Source organism: Natator depressus, chromosome 1 (assembly GCF_965152275.1).
Source record: "Natator depressus isolate rNatDep1 chromosome 1, rNatDep2.hap1, whole genome shotgun sequence".
Lineage (NCBI taxonomy): Eukaryota > Metazoa > Chordata > Testudines > Cheloniidae > Natator > Natator depressus.
Window position 1 is genome coordinate 86,396,553 of NC_134234.1, and position 25,415 is coordinate 86,421,967.

The window sequence follows — 25,415 nt, forward strand, 5'->3', positions numbered from 1 at the left end:
AGAAGAATGAGGGGGGATTTGATAGCTGCTTTCAACTACCTGAAAGGGGGTTCCAAAGAGGATGGCTCTAGACTGTTCTCAATGGTAGCAGTTGACAGAACGAGGAGTAATGGTCTCAAGTTGCAATGGGGGAGGTTTAGATTGGATATTAGGAAAAACTTTTTCACTAAGAGGGTGGTGAAACACTGGAATGCGTTACCTAGGGAGGTGGTAGAATCTCCTTCCTTAGAGGTTTTTAAGGTCAGGCTTGACAAAGCCCTGGCTGGGATGATTTAACTGGGAATTGGTCCTGCTTCGAGCAGGGGGTTGGACTAGATGACCTTCTGGGGTCCCTTCCAACCCTGATATTCTATGATTCTATGATTCTATGTAACTCCTTTTATTTGGCCATTTTCTCTTCAGTTCCTATGTATACTTTATCAGCCTCTATCCTCTCCTTTTTACTATGATGTAAAATATTCCATTTAATAAATCCTCCCCTAAGGGATGTCTCTGTGAAAACCATGTGCTCCTATGTACCTGTCAGCTTTCCACCAGGCCTTAGTTTAAAATGTCCCCTATGAACTTTTTAATTTTACGTGCTAGAAATCTGGTTCCATTTTGCTTTAGGTGGAGCTCATCCAAAAGTTTTCCCAGTTTGTAATAAACCTAAATCCTTCCTACCAACACCATTGCCTCACCCTCTCATTGTAACCCTGCAGTTCTCCCTGTTGAATTGGCCCTGTGAGTGGAACTGGAAGCATTTCAGAGGGTGCTACTACAGAAGCACTCATATTAGCCTAAATTTGGCCTCAAGGACCTCTCTCCTACCTTTCCCTATTGCACTGGTACTTATATGTACAATGACCACTGGCTCCTCCCCAGCACTGCACTGAAGTCTATCTAGAGGTCTTGAGAGGTCCTCAACCTTTGCACCTGGTAGGCAACTCACCATGTGGTTCTCTTGGTCATTACAAAGCCAATTATCTATATTTCTAATAATCAAACACCCACTACTATTACCTGTCTTTTTCCTAATAACTGGAGTTTCTCCCCCCAAAGGAGTATCCTCAGTGCAAGAGGATACAATGACATCATCTGGAATGTGGATCTCAATTATGGGATTGTTTCTCTTTGCTCCAGCTTGATGTTCTCCTTCCCCAAAACTTTCATCCCCCTCAACAGCACAGATGCTGTCAGACTGGGGGTGGAACTGCTCTTCTGTGTCCCTGAAAGTTTTGTCTATGTATCTCTCTGTCTTCCATAGCACCTCCAATTCAGCCACATCTCAAGAACTCATATTCGGACTCCAAGGGCTATGAGTTGCTTGCACTGAATGCACACGTACATCACCTGTCCACAAGGCAAGTAATCATACATGATGCTTTCAGCACAATAAAATGGATAGCCCCCACTCTGCTGCTGGACTTCTGCATGCATTATGTTTACTCTTCCAGGGATTTGTTTTTGTTTGCTTGCCCTTTGTTGTTGATGTTGTTGTTTCTGGAGAAGGGATGGGATGTTTATTGGCCTAATATTTGAATATGTTTGTTAGGTGTATCTGGCTCTAACAGTCCCTCTCTTAACTCCCTTGCAAAACTCCCCTGTTTCCTGCTTCTGCATTTCCCTAAACATAATATACTGTGTCATCCTGCAGATTTATGGATTCAAAGATTATTAACCATTATTAAGAGACTAAAACAGAATTAATTACTTGGAAAATAGGATAGAGACCATGGTATCATCCCTGCTTAAGATTCATGAGCAAACCTAAGCAATAAAACTTAATGCGATATGAGCTCACTCCACAACTGATTTACAATGTCATCCAATTTTGAAGCATTACATATCTGGAGAATCTAAAATATTTCCACAACTTGTGAATTCTGAATAGGAGGAAATTTGGCTCTAACAGAGGTGCTAAATATTAATATCCAACATTATCCAACTCTATGCAGAAGGGGAATATCACTTGGCTTGGAGTCTTTGAACAATGTCTAACCAAGGTCTTCCTTTAGTCACAATATACAATATATAAGAGATAAGGATAGAGGGAGGGTGACAGATTATTGAGGAAGTGAGAAAGTTTCAGTACAATATGAATATAAAAATGGTAAAATGTAGGCTTCTCCACAACTTAGTCATGACAGCCTCTGGTAAAGGGTTGTTTTATTAACTGGTAAAGTACAGAGATCCAGACAGACTCCAGAAGGGCAAAAAACATACACACCATGACAGCAATACAAAATATTATTCTGCATAGTGTCTTTCAAAGACAATAAGCCTAGATCACTTTGCAGTGCTAATTAAGAACATAAGGACATAAGAACAACCATACTAGGTCAGACCAAAGGTCCATCTAGCCCAGTATCCTGTCTTCCAACAGTGGACGATGCCAGGTGCCCCAGAGGTAATGAATAGGACAGGTAATCACCAAGTAATCCATCCCCTGTTGCCTATTCCCAGCTTCTGGCAAATAGTATAGCTAAAAGTTAAAATAATAATAAACACATAATAGAAGACTGAGATTGAAATTAAGAGGTATAGGAAGGGGTGAATGAAATGTGCTTTCAGAGGAGATTCAGAAATGCATGAAGAGTCAGCAAGATAGAGGAATACAGGAAGGTTGTTCAAGATGAGAGGGTCTGCACAGGAGACCCTCATGCACCAGAAATATCGAGACTGTGTGAAGGTAAGTCAGTGCTAGAGGTGTGGAGGCAATAGGGAGCTAGAAGACTGATAAAACCTGTGAAATAGGCTGGAGGAAGACCACAGAGATATTTGAAAATAAAATCTTGCAATAGGAGGCATAGGGGTCCAGTGGATAGGTCACATTGCTGGGGACTGGAGTTGTTGGAGAACAGAGGTGATTATAATAATCTATTATTTCTTTGCAGTAATGTCCAAAATATGTTTTTTCTGGAAAGCACCTAACAGATGTCAGAGAATGCAAAGAAGAAAGGGATTTTCTGTACAAATTAATACGATTCACTATAGGCAGCATGACAGAAGTAGGTTTTTAAGAGGAAATTAAATGTGGAAAGGGCAAGGGCCTTGCAGATGAGCTCAGGGAGGAAAATCAATGCATAGGGTGATATGTGAAAGAAGGCACAGAAGTGATTGAGAGATGTACAGACTCTGGACAAGTGTGGGAATGTCAGTGGAACTGGGTGGAAGGGGGACCTGAACCTCAGCAAGTAAGCACAGATACGGGCAGATATAGACAACTTTGATGAAGGTGACCAGCAGATTAAATTTGATGTGATAGGAAATGGGAAGCCTATTGAAGGATTCAAAGAGGGGAGTGATGTGACAGGCAGGGAAGGTGATCTTAGTGGTTACATTTTGTCTGGATGAAAGGAGGCAATGTGTTTGGGAGGTCAGAGAGAAGGATGTTGCAATAGTTGAATTGGGAGACAATGAGGGGCTGACCAGGAGATTAGGCTCTGGGGATGGAAATAAAAGGATGGATCTTGGAGATATTGAGAAGGAAGAATCATTTCTGAAACTATGTCTAATAGCAATCCAAAGTAATTTTCCCCAGGTTTGCAATTAGGTTTCAGATTTCACTTATGACCTTAACAACAATACATTTTGTACATTTTGAATGTATAAAAAATGGCCTAGAGTTCCTTCTAGCCTACCAGTAATTGAAAGTCATATAATATGTAACCTGGTTTCCCTCACATGACCAAGAATCTCAGTGTCATTATTAAGGCATTTGTAATTTACCCATTCCTATTCTCAAAAATTATAAGAAGAACGAATGTAGTCTACACAACCCCAACGAATACATACGTTAATACTTAACTTTCAGCTGAGGGGGGGTTGTGAGGCAAAATTACTAATGTTTTGTCAATTTGAGATTCTTGGGTGAAGACCGAAACCAAACCCAAAGTAGTAGTAGTATGGAGACAGAGAGCAACGCTACTTATTGTAATGGAGGTATTTTAGTGAGGTTTTTTGCATTTAAGTGCAAAAATTGGGTTAATTAATTATGATTGCATAAATTAGGGTTATTTCACAGTTTGTGTTAAACAGTGGTTGTCAACAATAAAGATTGGTGATTTATAATTAAGTTTTCACTCTGGTAGAATAATATTTTGACAGATTCTTAATCCCAATTTTATTTTTAATATCTCTGCATTGTCCTACGAACCTTGTGGGGAAAAAGAAATGAGTCACCTTGTTTCATGAAGTGTCATCTCTGCTGCTATCAGTCACTGCATTGTGTTAAGCAATTGGTTTTATGAGCTGGAGAAAACCCAAGGATCATAAACTCAGCATAGGTGAGTGAGTTATGACAGTCTTTCAAATACGTTAATGAAATTCCTAAAACATCAGCATGGTACATTAGTTTTCTTAACATTTAGTTTTATTAAACATACAGATCAATGAGAGGCTGCTCTGTATGACAATTGTTTAGTTTCATTAAAATGGCATCAGTTTTAAAAGTGTCTTTCACCCCTGTGTGCAGTGAAATTGTCCAGTTTCAGATTTTGGATTTGTTTGAAAATTCTATGGCTTTTCACTAGGGATGAGCCCTCAGTTCAGATCTGAACTTATCCCAAGCTTGCGGGTGTTCAGAAACGTGTTCTAACCCAGCCCATTACAGACATGGGCCTGAGCTATGTTGTTCACATATTGATTCAACCCTGATCTGAACTTCCTCTAACTTTGTAGCTGTTCAGATGCAAGGGCCCAGTTTGGACCCAGTTCATTTTTCCTTGTTTTTATAGGTGGGTTGTAAAAGTAAAATATGTGTCTCACAGCACGTTTCCATAGGATCAGTGCCCTTGTAATCAAAAGTGTTCAGAGGATTAACAAGGAACTTTTGGAGATAGAAGGAAGCGTGTGATGATTTTTCAGGTTAAACATTTTTTGCACACTCAAGCAAATGACCACATCACAAATACTGTGCAATAAAATTTCTCCTCAGATTGTGTCTATTAATATCTAGACAATAGGAAAAAACAGGTAGAGATTTTAATAGAACCAATTATTTGTCAGTTTCCTTTTCATTAAGATATCAATGAACTTAGAACACAAATTTGGCATTTACATTTGGGGAAATTGAGGTTCAGTGAGGTTAAGTGACTTTCCCAAAGTCACACCACAAAACAATGGCACGTCCAGGAATAGCAAACAGATTTCCTAATGTCCAGTCCCATGCTCAAATCATCAGATCATGGTGCCTCTCAGCATGCTGCATTGTGGTCAAAATAATCTTGCTCACAATCTCATTTTGTTTGTTCCTCCATCCTTCCTTCTGTGTCCTGTCAGTCTGTACATAACTTCGATTGTAAGCTCCGCAGGACAGGGGCTTAAAATATGTGTGTCTAAAATTAGGCTAGGAAGCCCTTTATTTAAGTGCCAAATGATGGACTTGATTTTCAAAAGTGATAATTACTCCACAGCTTCCAGTCCAATTAATGGAAGTTTGCACAGCTAAGTGCAGCGTTAAATTCTGGGTAGAATGAGTAATTCCAATGAAAGAAGGGGATGGTTATAATTGTCTCCCCTCACTTCATTCCTCAGGCTGCCAGGTTCAGAAAGATCACACTAATACTATGAGCTAGCAGCAGCATAGACTATGCTGAGCTGGGTCAGTACCATAACTATTAGTGTAATTGACCAAATTGATATGTTTGAGGGTGCTAACCAAATGTAAATGCTCATTTAAGAATCAATTGTTTGTTTTTTAAATTAACATGCATTTAACAAAAGGTAACGATCTTGTTAAATTTCAGTTACCTACTTGAGATGCCCATTTAAAAGAGAAAATGGAAAAATCCTTTTCAATTTGCCCTTAGATTTTGTGTTCACTGCAAAAGTGATGTATGTTAATAAATGCATTCTCAAAGTGAATTATGAACACCATGAACAATGTATGATGAAAAGAAAAAAAAAGGGGGGATACCTGTAAGGCTTCTTAGCATTTAATGATCCAGTTTTTTGGAAGATGATGCTATGCCACCCTTTGAGAACTTGTTGGCTATTATAGAGAAGTGAGAAGGCTATGGTCCCACATCCATTTCACTCTTTTTTTTTTTTAGGGAGCAGTCCCTGTGCTCAGTAATGTGTAACAGCTGACTGTGTGGCTGAGCACTGAGTATGGAGTGCACAGGGCAGGAAGCTCTTGGTAAGATGACATAAGCAATGACAGTTCATGTTAAACAGGAGGCTAGGAACAACTTCAGATAAACAAGCAGAGTTCCACAAAGCTTGCATTCCAGCTTTGTCTCCTGTGTTTACAACCACCAAAAAGTGTCTGGAAATCTATTACAATATAATTAAATCTAGCATCTTAATAATATATTGCAAGTACATATCACTACATCCTGAATTATATATCCAGTTTAACTGTGTGTGGGGGAGTTCACCTTTCTTTGAGGTAACTGGTGCTAGTCACTGTCTGAGAAAGGATACTGGACTAGATAGGCCATAGATCTGATCCAGTATAGCAATTCCGATGTTCCTATGTCCTATGTTATAGTTTTTTCAAAGTAAGGAAGGCTGAGACATGATATAATCCAAACTTTAAAAACATAGCTAAAGCTATGGTCCCCAAATCCCTCAGCATATGTTGAAACATATGTCCTATAACCACCAGCTCATTCCTTATGAGAGAGAGAAACTTGATTCACTCCTGAGGAAGAGCGATATCGAGTCAGTGATTTCATTTGGTATTAGTATTGAACAGTCTTCTTTTGAACAAAGTGACCTGTTGCAGGAACAATATACTCTGAGAAGAAAAGGGTGAAATCGGAAAAAAAGGCTGTCTCCCAACAGAATGCAGGACAATGCTTTACGTCAAAACCTTAAAAAGAGTAATATAATGATTATTACCTAACTCTTACACAACGCTTTTCATCTGTAGATCTCAAAGGATTTCACAAAGGAGGTCAGTACCATAAGCAGTTCTCTCCATCTCGGGGAGAGGAACAATAAAAGAAAACATTGCCACCTCAGTGATAAATTAAACAAATCCAAGTACTTGACAGTTTAACTCTATAGCAATAAAACAGTCACATAGGCATAAGAACCAGTCACAACAGGAATCATTTTATCAACAAAATCTAGTTTGAAATTCATTCTAATTGGTAATCACAATTATATAGGCTAGCTGGCCAGAGAAGCAGTCCTCCTCATAAGGGCTGAAAGACTAATATGATTATGAAAAGAAGAGTCCTGCTGCACTAGAGTGCTTAGCTCAGTAGCAGCAGTTGGAGGTCACCTGAAGAGTGCCCGTAATTACCTTTTTTCAAGGAGTGCCACAAAGTTGAAGGCATTTGGGTGCAATTTGCACAGTCACTGAAGTTCACTGATGAGAGACAAGAAGATCCAAACCTATTATATGGTTCTTATTCTTAGATTAATATGAATGTGGCCACCACCAATTGGCACAAGGAAGAAATAACTCATCTCTTCCCTTTTTATACAGGCAGAAGGAAGGAAAATAATAAAGCAAGGGGGAAAAAAATCTGATCCTTGAATGAGAAGCATAGATATTACCAAAAAGGAAGGTTATAAGGCCACATTGGACAAATAATGAGCCAGCAGGTACCTGATCCAGAGCCTCAGAAAGGCCTAGCAACTCTGGCTGATTATTATAAATCCAGATATATTGAACCTCAGTGCCATTCCAACTCCTCAGCACATGTTCAGACACTTATTTAATGCTATCTGATACCTGAATATGGCTCTGTGAGGTTATACCATGTGAATGCAGTGCCTTGGTGCATTTCTGGCCAGTCAGCAGCTCAACAAATATCCTGTTACTCATCAGCTTGCTGGGGATCAGGCTGTTCAGTACACTGAAGAGACACCGATACCTTAAGCACATTATATAGCAGACTGATGGTAACTTTTGTATTGAAATAGTAGCCATCAGCTTTCCTACTATTGAAAAGCAGAGTGTATAGCATGAACCCTCCAAGTCAGAGTTGAAATACAATCATGCAGCACAAAATATGCCATCCAGGTAATGCCACAAAGAATCTACTCAAGGGATATGCCAGCTATGGAGTTTTTCCTGATGTCTTTTCCTTCCCTTATCAGTTTTCCGCATTTCATAAATTCTAATTTAGGATTGCTATCTATTTCCACCTTTTTCTATCTGTTATATGTTGCTATCTTATTTCTAATTGCTGCCTTTACTTCACCACTGGTCCAGGGTGGGCTTTTAGCTAAAGATATTCTCTTTGGTGATTGTGGAATTATAGCATTTTGACATCTAATAAACTCTTCTTAAAGAATTCCCAATTTTCATTCACATTTTTCTGTTTAAATTTTCCACCTGGTCATTTTTGCTCAAAATTTTGAGAAATTAGCCCTTCTGAAGCAGTAAGTAATATATTTATATATTACTAGTTGGGAAAATCTTCTGTTTGCCTATATTGAGTGTAATAAGGTCATGATTACTGGTACCTGGGAAGCCATTAACTTCCTCTCCCATGAGTGATTATTTTGTTTTTCCTCATGAGGTAAAAAAGAGAGTTTCCTTCTGTTGGATGCTATACCATTTGTGTTAGAAAATCATATATACTTTTTAGAAAGTCTAGTGATGATTTACTACTGCTTCATGAGACCTTCAATATATACCATTTGCCATTTAACAGTGTCAATTTTCAGAGTAGAACCATACTTTCATATTTATACAAGTCCTTCTTACTTATATGTTACATGTGCCTAGTATCAACTCATTCTGGTCTCCTTATTTTTTGGGGGTACAAGGAATGGAGGGGGAGATAAAATTTGCCATATATGTTTTGAGTTTGTTACACTTTCAGTAAATTGGAACAATTCCCCAAATACTAAAATATGAAAATATATGCATTTTAAGATGTCCACAGCCACATGTGAGTAGGAGGCACTGTGGTCTAGTAGATAAGACCTATGAATGGGAATCAGGAGACCTTGATTCTGACACTGACTTAACATTACTATTATTAAGGCTAAGATTTTGTCACGGATATTTGAAGAAGAGTCATGGGCAAAAAAGAAAAATTCACGGAAGCCATGACCTGTGACTTTTGCTCAAAATATCCATAACAAAATGGGGATCTGCAGGTCCCCATACTGCCTGAAGCAGGGCAGCTGCACAGAAGCTTGGAACCGCCTGCAGCAGCTGGGGGCTGTGGGGTATGCCTGCCACCTGCAGCTCCAGGGGTCCTTGCTGCCCTTGGGGGCCAGGAGCTGTGGGGTGCCCCTGCCTCTCATGTCAGTCTGCAGCTGCAGGCGTCCATGGCAAGTGGGAACATGGGGGTTCCCCACCACAAGCAGTTCCGGGGGCCCCCACTGCCCATGGTGACCAGGACCTTGTGGGTTCCCCCACTGCCCATGGCAGCCAGGAGATGCGGGGTATTCTGCCACCTGTAGCAGGTGGGAGCTGCGGGGTTCCCCGCCACCCATGGCAGGTGGGAGCTTGGGGATTCCCCTGCCACTGGCAGCTCTGGGGGCCCCCACTGGCCACAGCTTGGGGTTCCCCCACTGCCTGAAGCAGCTTGGAGCTCTGGGGGCCACCAGAGGGAGCAGGTGTTCCTCTCAGCCCCTGGCCCCCACAGGCTGTGAGGGACCCTGCAGCTCCTGACCACCACAAGCTGAAGTCACTGGAAGTCAGTTTCTGTGACTTCCGTGACTAAACTGTAGCCTTAACCATTATTACTATTATTTATTATTTACATTAGAAGCACTGATTGGGGAAAATTGTGTTAGACACCATACACACATTGAAAACAGACTGCTCCTCCCTCAATTACCTTATAATCTAGACATATCACAGGACCGGTGGATAAAACAAATAGTTGGATGGAGCTGGGCAGGCAGTGGCAGCACAGCAGCAGCAGATTCACATGACTTATGATGTCGCCTGGAATTGACTTCCATCTTGAACAATCCCTTGCAGAGTTCTTTCTTCAGCAAGAATCAGAATGGGAGATTCAGGTTTGTTAAATTCCTCAGAATTGCATCTTCTGACCTCCTTTGTGGTTGGCTTTGTGCTCTACTTCCATCAACATCAGCAATATAAATGTTCTGCAAAAGCTTATCTTTTTCTGCATACTGGACACTACCATGGCAGTCATCTTGTTCTTCAGGGCTGAAACACTGCAACTTGCCAGGGTCATCTAAGTATCTCTTCATTTGTGACAATCAACGCAACAAATGTTAAAAAAGCACTAATTTTGATTCTGAAAACGGTTTAGTTTCCTCTCTTCAGTTGTTTTTACCAGTCATGTTTCTGCTCCATAGAATGGGCTTGCCATCACTAACAGGATTTCACACAGACATCCTGCCACTCAAAGAGAGGCCTTTGAAGATGCTGAAATAACATTGATGCAAGACAGATCTGATGTATGACTTCTTTGGTTATAGAACCTCCAGCTGTCAACTGACTGCCCAGAGAAATAAAACTATTTACCCATTCAATGTCATTGCCATCTACATGCAGCGCTGATAGGTCATTAGTTTTCATTTCATAGGAGGCATGAAAAGCTTTGGTTTTATCACCATTGATTCTGCTTCTTTTCACAGCTCTTTCCAATATTAGCTGTAGTTGGTCAGTAGTCTCTCCAAGTAAACAGCTAAGCAGGAGGGCAAAGTAAATAGTGGAACAATCTTGATTAGTTTATTAAGAAGCAGAGTCAGCATGTCAACTATGTCTCATTGTAACGTGATTTGTGGGCATCACAGCAGATGTGGTTTAAAAAGAGTTATGAAGGAGGACATGGGATTGAATTCACAACTCAGTAGTATGGCCTGCTTTGGGGCCTTGTGAAAATCTACACCTCAGTTTCCCCCCACATGTAGGAATATTATACCTACTTCTTCACTATATAGTGGCTGTACAGTATTATTAGGCCAAGTCAGCACAGAGAGGTGGGATTAGAACTAAGGATTTCAGGCCACCCAGCCCATTTCTTAATCCAATGAACCAAGAAGATCTTGTGTTATATTTCCTTTTCCAGTACCTTTTTAAAAATATGTGCTTATGACATTTTGCAATAAAAGGCACTGAAGGTTTACATCTTTATTGCAAAAGAAGTTCAGTTTTCAAAAACGTCATCAAAAATTGTAATTTCAGAGGGTTAAAATCATGTGAAATGAACTGGCCAAAAAAACACAAAAACCAAAAACCAAAACCATGCACTGATTATTTTGGAGAAGTTTTACCATTTTCACCGAGGCCTAAACACATTTTTAGAGTCACAGCTGGTCACCAATTTTATTGCAAGTGACAAGCAGGAAAGCTTTGATATAGAAGGCTCTTTCCACTTAATGTGAGAAGACCCAGCCAGGAAATGACTAGTTACTCCCTGGGGGATGATAAATTACCAGTGCTGGGGACATTCAATTTCATGTTATGCACTTGGTTTATTTAATAAGAATTCACAGACTACAGCAAGTCAAAAAAAGTATATGTCATAGTGCATATAATTGTTCATTAACTGCTTTACTTGATACAATATTTATTGGGAACAAATCAGATCTCCAGACTCTTTGAAACCTTAACTTATTTGTGTTGTGTCAGATTTCAAGTGTCTTAGGGCAACACTTCTCTTTGAATCATGAAGGTGAGAACCACAGTAGAGGTCAAGCTCACATTACACAGCTCTGACTTACAACTATTGTTGGAAAGATGACACTGAAGATTTTGGGATTAATTTTCCAAAGGTGTTCTTAGTAAATGAATAATTTATACTTTTAAAAGCATTTTAATAGGTTGATGAAGCTAGATGAAAAGGTACACAGAGAAAGAATTATATATTTTATACACATACACAAACTTCAATAAAAGAAAGCTTAAGTAACCTGCAGAAATGATGGCTATAGTTATCTGATTAATTTAGCTGCAAAATGATGGCAATGTTATCTGATTATATTTTCTCCACATAGTGTGACGTATCTATTATTAGACAGGAACTCTTTAATTACTTTTCAGTAACATTCTTCATTACTGCAAGTTACATCAAATCCTATGAGCAAAGCCGTTAAGAGCCCTGCTTCTACTTTTATGGGAATGACAAGCCCTCCTCATAGAATCATAGAATATCAGGGTTGGAAGGGACCCCAGAAGGTCATCTAGTCCAACCCCCTGCTCGAAGCAGGACCAATTCCCAGTTAAATCAGCAAAAGTGGTGATCAACGGGTTTGCTGGAAAGTAATATTTGAAGGATATTGTGAAGGAAGCTGAGTGTTTATGTTAAATCTGAAACTAAGAATTGTGATAAATGTTATCAAATAGATTTATTAGATTTCAGAATTAGAAAGGAGCCATTTTTATTGGTTTGTAAATAATAAAATGCTTCTATATTAATAATTTAATGGAATAAAAGCTCCATGGGGGAATTGTTTTGGAGTTATTTATTTCAGTTTTCTCTTGAATTATGTTTACCTATGAAGAAACCCCAAACTACTTGTATTTTAAGTGTTATCCAGTGAACAAATTGACAATGCATGCCATTAAAAAAACAAAAACAAACCCACAGAGTTAAGGACAAAATTCTGTTGCTACTAAGAGAATATTCCCAGCAGCAGCTAATGAGAAATTGTATGAAAACACACTGTGGGATTCTCATACATTTGTTTCTCCAAATTATTATGTAAGCTTTGGGGGGAACAAAAAACAAACAAACAAACCAGCCTCATTATAATACCATTAGATTGCTACCCCCTCTTTCGGAGAACAATAGATTTACTTTTATTCCTATTCTAGGTTTTTTTCTATTGATAGTGCTGGCACACTTTCAGTTATTTCTCCAGTTCAGTAAGTATGTGGGTTTTTTATTCATTTAGTATTAAATGAAGTAGTGATACCAGTGCCACAACATAGCTGAGAGTTAACATAAATCTAAGGTGAGATTTTTCACAGCAACTGGAACTTGGAGATCTTGTATGTATAAACCCCAATGCTGCAGCCTTTGTTCAGGTAAAACACCTCATGAAATCAGTGGACATTTGTTAGGTCAGATCTGCAAGATCAGGCCTGGTCAGGGGCAAATTGTGCCTGGAACTGTACAGGGGCATCAGATGGGGGGAAAGGATAATCTGGACAAAATTACCTTGAAGAGGGCAGGGAAGTGTAGAGCTATGACACCACCCACCATGCTATCCCTGCTCCCACAGAGACAGCCCATCTTGCATTCTTTCAAAGGACATTTAGTGAACGGTATTCTGTTGGCTAAGAGGTAATTGCTTCACCATTACTTAGAGACATCAATTAATATCCAAATTTTTGTGATATTCAAAATTTTCTGGATAAGTTTCAGACATCTCTAGATAAAAGAAAGGATGAGATGGCATTCACCCAAAAAGTTCTGAAGGAACTCACACGTGAAATTGTAGAATTACTAACCATGGAATGTAACCTATCATTCATATCCACTTTTGTACTAGACAACTGAAGGATAGCTAACGTGACGCCAACTTTTTTAAAAGACTCCAGAGGCAATCCCGGCAGTTACAGGCCAGTATGCTTAACTTCAGTACTGGGAAAATTTGTTGTAACTATAGTAAAGAACAGAATTATCAGGCACATAGATGAACACAATTTGTTGGGGAAGGGTCAACCTGGTTTTTGTAAAGGGAAATCATGCTTCACCAATCTATTAGAATTCTTTGATGGGGTCAACAAGCATGTGGACAAGGGTGATCCAGTGGATACAGTGTACTTAGATCTTCAGAACGCCTTTGACAAGGTCCCTCACCAAAGGCTCTTAAACGAAGTATGTTGCCATGGATAAGAGAGAAGGTCCTCTCGTGGATTGGTAACTGGTTAAGAGATAGGAAATAAAGCGTAGGAATAAATGGTCAGTTTTCAGAATGGAGACAGGTAAATAGCCTGTACTGGGAACAGTACTGTTCTACATATTCATAAATGATCTGGAAAAAGGAGTAAAGAGTGAGGGAGCAAAATTTGCAGATGATACAAAGCTACTCAAGATAGCTAAGTCCAAAGCAGACTGTGAAGAGTTACAAAGGTATCTAACAACACTGGGTGACTGGGCAACAAAATGGCAGATGAAGTTCAATGTTGATAAATGCAGAGTAATGCACATTGTGGATATTCAGGATAGTTCTTTGAAAACATCCACTCAATGTGCAACGGCAGTCAATAAAGCTAACAACATTCTGGGAATTATTAGGAAACGGATAGTTACCAAGAGAGAAAATATCATATTGTCTCTACATAAATCCATAGTACACCCACATCTTGAACACTGTGTGCAGATCTGGTCGCCCCATCTCAAAAAAAGGTATATTGGAATTGGAAAAGGTACAGAAAAGAGCAACAAAAATGACAAGAGGTATGGAACAGAATCCATATGAGGAGAGATTAATGAAACTGGGCCTTTTCAGCTTGGAAAAAAGATGACTAAAGGGGAATATGATTGAGGTCTATTAAATCAGACTGGTGTGGGGAAACTAAATAAAGTAGTGTTATTTACTCCTTCTCATAACACAAGAACTAGGGGTCACCAAATGAAATTAACAGGCAGCAGGTTTAAGACAAACTGAAGGAAGTATTTCTTCACACAACACACAGTCAGCCTGTGGAACTCTTTGCCAGGGGATGTTGTGAAGGCCAAGACTATAACGAGGTTTAAAAAAGAACTAGATAAATTCATGGAGGATAGATCCATCAACAGCTATTAGCCAGGATGGACAGTGATGGTGTCCCTAGTCTCTGTTTGCCAGAAGCTGGGAATGGGGGATGAATCAGTTGGTCATTACCTGTTCTATTCATTCCCTCTGAAGCACCTAGAATTGGCCCCTGTTGGAAGACAGGATACTGGGCTAGATGGACCTTTGGTCTGACTCAGTATGTCTGTTCTTATGTTTGTAAATGTTAAGGCACAAATTATGCCAACCACATTTTGAGATCATTTACATTCATTAAATATATTTTAAAAGGCTGAAGAAATACATTTTACAATACTCAGAAGTTTCTGAACTTATCCAACCAATCTATAATTTAAAGCAATGAACATTTAATAGTCACCAATTTTTTTTTAGTGAAATAACAGCTCAATTGCTGAACATGATCAATTCTTACCATTGAAGAAATGGATTCAAAGTAGCATATCTACTTACATATGCCTTGTAAAACCATCTTTGTGAAACTGATAAGGTTATTTTGAATAACACATTCCATCTCTGGTTCTAAAAATAATTATGTGGCATCAGAACAGAAGCACATTTTCAATTCATAAATCTGGATTGTAGCCTCTACTCTGCTCATTTTACTGAAAAGTAAGTTATATATTAAATGTGTTTTAATTTCTGAATAGGAATATTATTTTTAAAATTCATTAATATATACATTTATTATGCTGGAACATCTGCTTTAATAATCACTTTTTAAAAACATTTTAAAATTAGCATGCAAAGTATAATAGACAGATACAGTGCTATAACAATTCCTTATGTAAGGTGCATAAGTTGTTCAATTTGAAACTAATCCATTTATTCTGACAAATACCATTTGAATTTCCATGCTTGAGCATTTGAATTTTATTTTCAAAATTCAGCTGAAGGAAAAGAAGAAAAATAGAAAAGTTAGCAAGTTACAATGGAAACCAGAATATTTTTCTATAATAAACTATGTATCTATGTAGCCAAACAAATCCTTCATACTTTGCAATTATTAGCAGTATATGATGATTTACCCTTTTGTGCTCCGTTCCCCTCTAGTCTTCTAATGTTGTTACACAACCCAAGGATATCATCCCACTGTACTTACTCATGTCAATGAGGGTTGTGCCTGAGGAAAAGATCATTCCCCAGCTGTTCATGTTACATAGGCATAATGGTCAACTGGGAAACAACTAAATCAAAATTAACCTACACTGTTGCTATGTTAATACTAATACTTTTCATGTTTACAGTACCCCAAATTGTTAGGTGCTCAATATAACATATTAATTTCACAGTCCCTGCTTGAAAAGGCCCCTGCCCTACCCGGTCATACTCACAGGCATAGCCCTTTGCACACAATGAGTTCCAGTGAAGTCACTGAGTTTCCATGAAGGTGAAGGGTGCTCACTCACATGTATGAGCCTGCAGGATTGGGGCCTAAATGAGGATGACATAAAATAAAGGGAGAGGGAGTGGGGGAGTGAAGGAGACCAAGTGCTACAACAGCAGCAAAATAGTGGGGTAGAATGAATGCTACTTCACTATGAAATAGAATATCTTGCTCAGGAAATGGAAACATTTATCTTTGGTGTTATCTTACTGTTTATTCCTATGCATCATTGACATGAATTATACTAAATTATAAAAATGGGTTATTTAAAGATCTGTACTGTATATACTAAAAAGACTATTTCAGCATAACTGCAAGATTGTTAGTGTGCTCTTTTATCACCTACATAGATTTTTTGAGTCTTCATCACATCCTTTACAAGCTAGTGGCATATGCATGGGTCTTGAAGGATAGAGAGTTTATAATGCCTCCAAGGATACGGAAACTTGGAATCTAGTTACCTGATTAGAAATAAGGTGGATGAACTCCCAACTGGCATTTTCAGCTACTTGATGAATGAATAAAAAAGATTGTTTTATTTTACCATGTGGGTGATCCACTAAACCAACAATTTCAAAGCTGGGTGACTAAAGTTAGGCACCCAAAACAATATTTAGGCACCTAGAACAAGTTTATTCATTCTCAAGGATGAATGTGAAAGCCTGTGAGAGCAGCAGGTTCAGCACACTTTTGAAAATCAGGCCACTTTCATTTAGGTGATTCACATAAATCTAGAGTGACCATTAAGTCCCAAGATTCAGTCTGAGTTTTTCTTTTTGCTGCACCTCTACCCAAAATGTTAAGTCCAAGGTATGGTGAGATTCATCCCATCAGCAAGGAATCAAAATAGGGAACATATCCATGGCTCGTTTATGTCTTTGTGGAAGGATTTAGGGAATTAATAGATGGAAGTTTCCTTTTAAAGAGGTGGAGTCAGAACCTGAAATGTACCAGCCAGAACCATAATGAAAGGAGAAAGAGAAATACTGATTATTGGGGGTTCTCGCTACTATCCCAAGGAAAACTCTCAGAATGAAGCAGCTCATCTTTAATCTCTTTGTGCTTCGGCCTGCCATCTGTGAAATGGTGATAACACCCTCTTTTTCCCACCCTTTGCCTTTCTTGTCGATTTATTCTGTAAACTCCTTGGGACAAGGACTATCTCTTAACTATGTCTTTGTACAGGGCCTAACACAGTGGGACTCTCATCCTCTAGGAACTACTAAAGTACAAATAATAATAATCACCATCATGCTAGAATTCCTACCAGTCCCTAGTGGAACTGCCAGTGCATTGGGGCCCACCGTGGTTGCAGGTTGAAGTATTGCCTGAATTGGCCCTTGTGCCTAATTTCAGGCACCCACATTTGGAAACATTGCCCATTACACCTTAAATAACATCAGATGGGCAGAGCTAACTATCATTCCCAAAAATGTCCCCCACAAGTAAGGTTTGCCATCAATTCTCTGTTCCTTTATACCTGACATACATGATGAATGGCCATGACTAAAGGACCAACCCACCACTCCCTGCTTCTAAATACTCCCAAAATGCAGAATAAAATAAATATATAGTATTATAATTGCAATAAAGTGACTAATTGCTACTTGCTAGCCTGAAAGTCAGGAATTAGAATGAGAAAGTGTTATTTCTGGTATTGATTTTTTCTTCCTAATTTCCTATAAATCATAGTGTAGGATTTATTATTTGCCAGGTCAGCAAAAGGTTGCCATGCTGTCAAGGACTCCCTGATTCCCTGACAGGAAATGTGATAATCAGAGTCCCTCAGAGCAGAGCTGACCTGGCATTGGGTTCATTGTGCCCAAGGATTATGAGGAAGTTGACTAGGAACTGTAGGAATGAGTGGAACCATAGTGTGGATGGCCAGAATGGAAGAAGGAAAATACAGCAATTTTTCTTTCACAACACATTATGTACCTCTGGAAAAGAGCATGACAACAGGTCTGAGAGTGCATGCAAGCAATGGCCCTGATGCAAAGCACACTGAAATCAAAGAAAATACTCCCATTTGTGGACAATTTACAAAATTTCAGAGCCATTTTAAGAGCAGTGAGACACAACTCTGGCTTTTCCCCATTGGTGATATAGTTGGAGGAAAAATTGTTGTTTCATGGAAACCTTTTCTCCAAAGGATTTTGTCCCTGGACAAAGCATTAGCTATCACAGTCTTTTTTCTAAGACGCAGGCTGAATTTTTCTCTGCTATTTGCTAGACAGCTATTTTACAGCAGGAATGTATAGTCTTTTGAAAGCTATCCAGACAGCACAAAGCTCTAAAATGTATGGAGGATCTTCTAATAAGGAAGAAAGCTCACTCCAAGAATTCCAGAGTGAACAGATTTGGAAAGAGAATGGACTCTAATGAGAGATTTCCTTTTCTTCATATTAGTTCTAGCTAAGTAACCTAAAAGAGGAGCATGTATTCTTTCCAAATGAAAATGCTTTCTTTTATCAGTTTAAACTCTTTGGATAATTATCACAGGAAAGCAAGAAGCAAAGATATCAGAGAAACTTGAATACCCTTGAAAAAATAGATTATAAGCTTTGTAATGATACCTTACAAGAGACATTTTGCATCAAGCATATTCCAGGTACATCATATTCATATTCATAACCATATTTTCATAAAGCATATGGAGTGCAACATCACGCTTGCTATTGCCAGCAGAGGAGTTGCCAGACACAAAGCAAAAGGGATGTGGGATGGACCCCATGTCCAACCCCAGAGATGCCGCTGGAGGGACTGGGACAAAAGGTCTCTTGTTAGGTATCATTACAAAGTTTATAATCTACCAAGTGTGTTCATCCTATTTGTTTGAATGTATTATTTCTATGTCTGGAGGTAGGAGAATAAGATATAAACTTGTATTACTGATGTAAACATATTAAGGGTATGTCTACACTATGAAATTAGGTCAATATTATAGAAGTCGATTTTTAGAAATTGATTTTATACTGTCGATTGGGAAAGTCCCCACTAAGTGCATCAAGTCGGCGCACTGTATCCTCACTACCATGGTTAGTATTGACTCACGGAGCGGTGCACTGTGGGAAGCTATCCCACAGTTCCTGCAGTCTCCGCTGCCCATTGGAATTCTGGGTTGAGCTCCCAATGCCTGATGGGGCAAAAACATTGTTGCAGGTGGTTTGGGGTATATGTCGTCAGTCTCCTCTCCCTCCCTCCTTCCTTGAAAGCAATTGCAGACAATCATTTCTCACCTTTTTTCCTGGGTTGCCATAGCACGGCAAGCATGGAGCCTGCTCAGCTCACCTCTGCTGTTGTGAGCATTGTAAACACCTCACGCATTATACTGCAGTATGTGCAGAACCTGGCTAAGAGACAGAAGCATGAGGACGATTGTGAGGAGGACTGGACACAGATGTTCCTGAAAGCATGGGATGTGGCAACTGGGACATCAAGGTGGCAGTGGTGCTGGTTGATACACTGGAACACCGATTCTGGGCCTGGCAAACAAACACAGACTGGTGGGACTACATAGTCTTGCGGGTATGGGATGATTCCCAGTGGCTGCAAAACTTTTGCATGAGTAAGGCCCCTTTTCTGGAACACTGTGAGTTGCTTTCCCCCACCCTGAAGCACAGGAATACCAAGATGAGAGCTGCCCTGACAGTTGAGAAGTGAGTTTCCCTAACTGTGGTGGGGCGATAACAGAATGAATATCCCTATCTTGGCACCGGACCACCTTGCCAACCAGTACATAAACCAAAAGGGGTACTTCTCAATGGTGCTGCAAGCACTGGTGGATCACAAGGGATGTTTCACTGACATGAGCGTGGGATGGCTGTGAAAGGTGCATGACGCTTGCATCTTTAGGAACTCCAGGCTGTTTGAGCAGCTGCAGGAAAGGACTTACTTCCCAGACCAGAAAATTACTGTTGGGGATGTTGAAATGCCAATAGTTATCCTTGGATACCCAGCCTACCCCTTGCTCCCATGGCTCATGAAGCCATACACAGGCAGCCTGGACAGTAGTCAGGAGCTGTTCAATTACAGGCTGAGCAAGTGCAGAATGGTGGTAGGATGTGCCTTTGGATGTTTAAAAGCTCACTGGTGCTATTTGCTGACTAGGTTAGACCTCAGCGCAACCAATATTCTCATTTTTATTACTGCTTGCTGTGTGCTCCATAATATCTGTGAGAGTAAGGGGGAGACGTTTATGGCGGGGTGGGAGGTTGAGGCAAATCACCTAGCTGCCAATTTTGAGCAGCCAGACACCAGCACGATTAGAAGAACACAGATAGGCATTCTGCGCATCAGAGAGGCTTTGAAAACCAGTTTCCTGACTGGCCAGGCTACAGTGTGACAGTTGTGTGTGTTTCTCCTTGATGCAAACCAGCTCCCTTTGTTGATTTTAATTCCCTGTAAGCCAACCACCCTCCCCACTTCGATCACAGCTGGCAAAGGAAATAAAGTCACTATTGTTTTGAAACCATGCATTCTTTCTTTATTAATTAAAAAAGGGGAGATAACTAATAACTGATAAGGTAGCCCAGGTGAGGTAATTGGGGTGGGGGAGGAGGGACGGACAAGGGCCACACTACAAATCAAAACTGTTTGAAGGACAGCCTTCTGTTGCTTGAGCTATCCTCTGGAGTGGAGTGGCGGGGTGCCCAGAGGGGCCCCCCCCCACGTTCTTGGGCATCTGGTGAGGAGGATATGGAACTTGGGGAGGAGAGCAAGCTGTTGTACAGGGGATGCAGCAGCACTCTGTGCTCTTGTTGGCTTTTCTGCAGCTCCACCAGATGCCTGAGCATGTCCGTTTGCTCCCCCATTAGCTTCAGCATTGCATCCTGCCTTTTCTCATCACGCTCACTTAATGCTTTCCTGGACTCTACCACTGAATGCCTCCATGCATTCAGCTGTGCCCTATCAGTGCAGGACGACTGCATGAGCTCGGAAAACATGTCATTATGAGTGCATTTTTTTCACTATCTACTCTGCGATAACCTCAGAGACAGAGATGATGGGGGAGCATAGAAACATTTGCACCTGCAGAGGAATAAAAAGGGATGGTCAAATTTAAGATGATACATTTCTGAGAACAAAAGGGAGACTCTTTCACAGTGAATCAAACAATTCACAGCAGACAGCACATGTGCTTTAGGTACAAGTTCGCATTTTGCCTTTTATATTGAGCACCTGCTGGTATGGTGACACATCACACATGGCTGGGCAACAGAATTCAGTTTCCAGGCAACCATGGTAAGCCAAAGGGTACGCGGGTTTTGCTTCTTAACGCCTCCATAATGTGTGAATGTTTTCAAACTGCAACGTCCTCCTTTCCCATAGCAAGCAATGCCGGTTTGGTTCGCCATTTAAAAGGAGGGGCTGCGGTTTTTGGGTAGATGTGCAGCACACACCTCCCCTCACCACTCCGAGTGGCTATTTGGGATGATCTCTTCACCCCTCTCCCCACTGCATGGCTATTCGCAGGGATGATCCCTTTCAGCCAAGCACAAACAGCCCAGCATGAACCGGGTCCTTTTACTGTTCCCTTACAAAAATTTCCCTGTTTCAACCAGGTGACCATGAATGATATCACTCTCCTGAGGCTAACACAGAAAGATAAAGACCGAATGTTGCTTGAATCCAACCAAAACCCAGGACAATTTGCTGTCATGCTTTGTCCTGCAATGATTCTAGACTACTTGCTACTGGCTTGGCGTGGTAAAGTGTCCTACCGTAGAGGATGAAATAAGGCAGCCCTCCCCAGAAACCCTCTGTAAAGTCTTTCAGAGTATCTCCAGGAGAACTTCATGGAGATGTCCCTGGAGGATTCCTGCTCCATCCCCAGACACATTAACAGACTTTTCCAGTAGCTGTACTGGCCGCAAATGCATCTGAAGTCTTCAGGGCAAATCAAACATTAAATACTATTGCTTTTAAACCCTGTAGTGTAGTTACTAATGTGCACTCACCAGAGGTGCCTTCTCCGTCTTCAGGGTTGGGGATCCCACCTTGGGAGGGTATTGGCTCCAGGATGATGAAAAGGTCCTGGCTGCCAAGGAGAATGGATTCACCACTTGCCTGCTGTGCATTCTCCTCCTCCTCCTCTTCCTCATCCACAAAATCCTCCTGCATGTTGCGTGAGACTCCCCCCTTGCAGGTATCCACAGACAGTGGTGGGGTAGTGGTAGCGTCCCCCCTAGAATGCCATGCAGCTGATCATAGAAGTGGCATGTATGGGGCTCTGACATGTATGGCATGTATGTTTGCCTCCTTTGTCTTTTGGTAGGCTTGCCTGAGCTCCTTGATTTTCACGCAGCACTGATGTGTGTCCCCGTGTCCATCATGCCCTGTGTGATTTTGGCATATATATTAGCATTTCTTCTTTTTTTATCAGAGTTCTGCCTGCACAGATTCTTCTCCCCATAGAGCAATCAGTTCCAGTGTCTCCTGTTTCGTCCATGCAAAAGCTCGTTTGCGATTCTGGGGGGCCTGCATGGTCACCTGTGCTGCTGAGTTCGCCACGCTGATCAAACAGGAAATGAAATTCAAAAGTTCTCGGGGCTTTTCCTGTGTACCTGGCTAGTGCATCAGAGTTGAAAGTGCTGTCCAGAGCGGTCACATTGGAGCACTCTGGGATAGCTCCCGGAGGCCAATAATGTTGATTTGCATCTGCACTACCCCAAATTCGACCCAGCAAGGTCGATTTTAGCACTACTCCCGTCACCGGGGAGAAGTACAGAAGTCAATTTTAAGAGCCCTTTAGGTTGACGGAACAGGGTTGCTTGTGTAGACACATTCATTATAAAACCGATCTAACGTGGCTAAATTTGACCTAACCCTGTAGTGTAGACCAGGGCTAAGTGGAAGCCTTTAAGGGTGCTCCAGAAACAATCAGTTGTAAATGGCCCAAGTTACTTGAAAGCCTTCCTGTGTATGTGTGGGCCAGCCCATAGGGAATGGAGACTAGGGGTCTTACAGTCACATGTGACCATGCCACCTGATAATGAAATCCATCTTAAATCTGGTACTTTTCCATTTAGAAGGAGGGGTGGGGACCCAGAGAGACAAAAGATTCCTACCTTGTGCTAAAGCTATAAAAGGGGGCGGAGCAGGACAAAAGAGGCTGCCAGTCATCAAAAAAACCAAAAAAACCAAAAAACCAAAAATACCCCTGCTTACCACCTGAGATGTCTGCTGGAACTAACAAGGACTGTACCAGGGGAAAGGATTGGGCCCAGACAAGAAGCTGGATATGAGTCAGCAGTGTGCCCTTGTTGCCAAGAAGGCCAATGGCATTTTGGGATGTATAAGTAGGGGCAGAGCGAGCAGATCGAGGGACGTGATCGTTCCCCTCTATTTGACATTGGTGAGGCCTCATCTGGAGTACTGAGTCCAGTTTTGGGCCCCACACTACAAAAAGGATGTGGATAAATTGGAGAGAGTCCAGTGAAGGGCAACAAAAATGATTGGGGTCTGGAACACATGACTTATGAGGAGAGGCTGAGGGAACTGGGATTGTTTAGTCTGCAGAAGAGAAGAATGAGGGGGGATTTGATAGCTGCTTTCAACTACCTGAGAGGTGGTTCCAAAGAGGATGGTTCTAGACTATTCTCAGTGGTAGAAGATGACAGGATAAGGAGTAATGGTCTCAAGTTGCAGTGGGGGAGGTTTAGGTTGGATATTAGGAAAAACTTTTTCACTAGGAGGGTGGTGAAACACTGGACTGCGTTACCTAGGGAGGTGGTGGAATCTCCTTCCTTAGAAGTTTTTAAGGTCAGGCTTGACAAAGCCGTGGCTGGGATGATTTAATTGGGGATTGGTCCTGCTTTGAGCAGGGGGTTGGACTAGATGACCTCCTGAGGTCCCTTCCAACCCTGATATTCTATGATTCTATGATTCTATGACTAGGAAGGAGTCTAGTCTGTGAAAGAAGCTTATTGGAACATCTTTGAGGGTGAGATACTACCTGTAATCAGTTTCTTAATGTATTAGGCTTAGACTTGCGTGTTTTTGCTTTATTTTTCTTGGTTACTTACTTTGTTCTGTCTGTTATTACTTGAAACCACTTAAATCCTACTTTTTTATGCTTAATAAAATCACTTTTGTTTATTAGTAAACCCAGAGTAAGTGATTTTAATACCTGGGGGAGCAAACAGCTGTGTATATCTCTCTATCAGTGATATAGAGGGTGAACAATTTACAAATTTACCCTGTATAAGCTTTATATAGAGTAAAATGGATTTATTTGGGGTTCAGGCTCCCAGAAAGGCTGAACACTGGGTTCTGGGAAAGTCCCTGTTAACTGAGAAGCCCCTGGGCTGAGTGAATCTCAGTTTCAATGAACTGCAGAGAGGTGTGACCCAACCTGTGGGTCTGTACTGGATCTGTCTGGAGAGTCTAACTCATCAAGACAAGAGTGGAGGGGCGCCTATTCTCGCAGGAGGGTTGTTTTCAGTGGTATCCCAGCTCATCGAGTGACAGTCTCAAGAGGAGTCTCTGTGACCGAACCCTTCACAGCAAATCATCTCTTTTGGTTCCCCTGGTCAGCTGGCTTCCCATAGTACAACAAGGAGACTTGGCCCAGGCAGCTCCAGTGGCTTCCCTGCAGGAGGCTGATCCACACAACTGCTCTCCTCCTCAGTCATCCCAGACTGAACTGAGCTGTTCCCTTTAAAATGCTCCTTCCACTGGGAGCATGCCCAGCAGGGATGTGGAGCTGACCTCTTAGGCCAAAAACTGCATTTTAACTCTTGCTTTGTCAGTGAAGAGTTCCATCACAGATCCCCTTATGAGCAGAAACATTTAGTATTAGAGATATATTTCTAGAGTGAATTGAAAAAAGACAAAACTGGACAAAGTGATTAATAAGTATATAAAATAAATTATATAAATCAGTGTCACTCCATTTACTTAGGTGGAATTATGCCAGCTAATACCAGATGCGGACGTGGCCCATATTTTCTATGTTTATTAATAAAGAAAAAATATTTTGTCAATGTATAATGGATAAAAAATGCAGACTTATACATTGCTCTGAGTTTGAAGCAATCCAGCTATCTTCTAAATAAAGCAAGTGTGTAGGGGTGGAAAAGCCCCACATTGGAGATTTGAGGAAGCCCTTCCCCAGACACACTGCTCCAGTCATAAGAAGGAGTTACAAAAGGAGTCTCTGCAGCCTGCTGCAGAAAGACTGCACCAGAAAGGCATTCCCAGCAGGAGGTCTGCTGTACACAGCCAAGACTCCCTATGCTGCTAAGATCCATGGACCAGGTCATCAGAGACAATTGCCAGCCATAATGCATCCCAAAACCTGGAGCAGAGCAATGGGAAGAGACCCAGGAAACACATTAGCCAGACCTCAGGTAGTGGACTCTTGCATTACAGTGCTCAAGCTGGACAGCTGCCCCTAGAGCCCAAA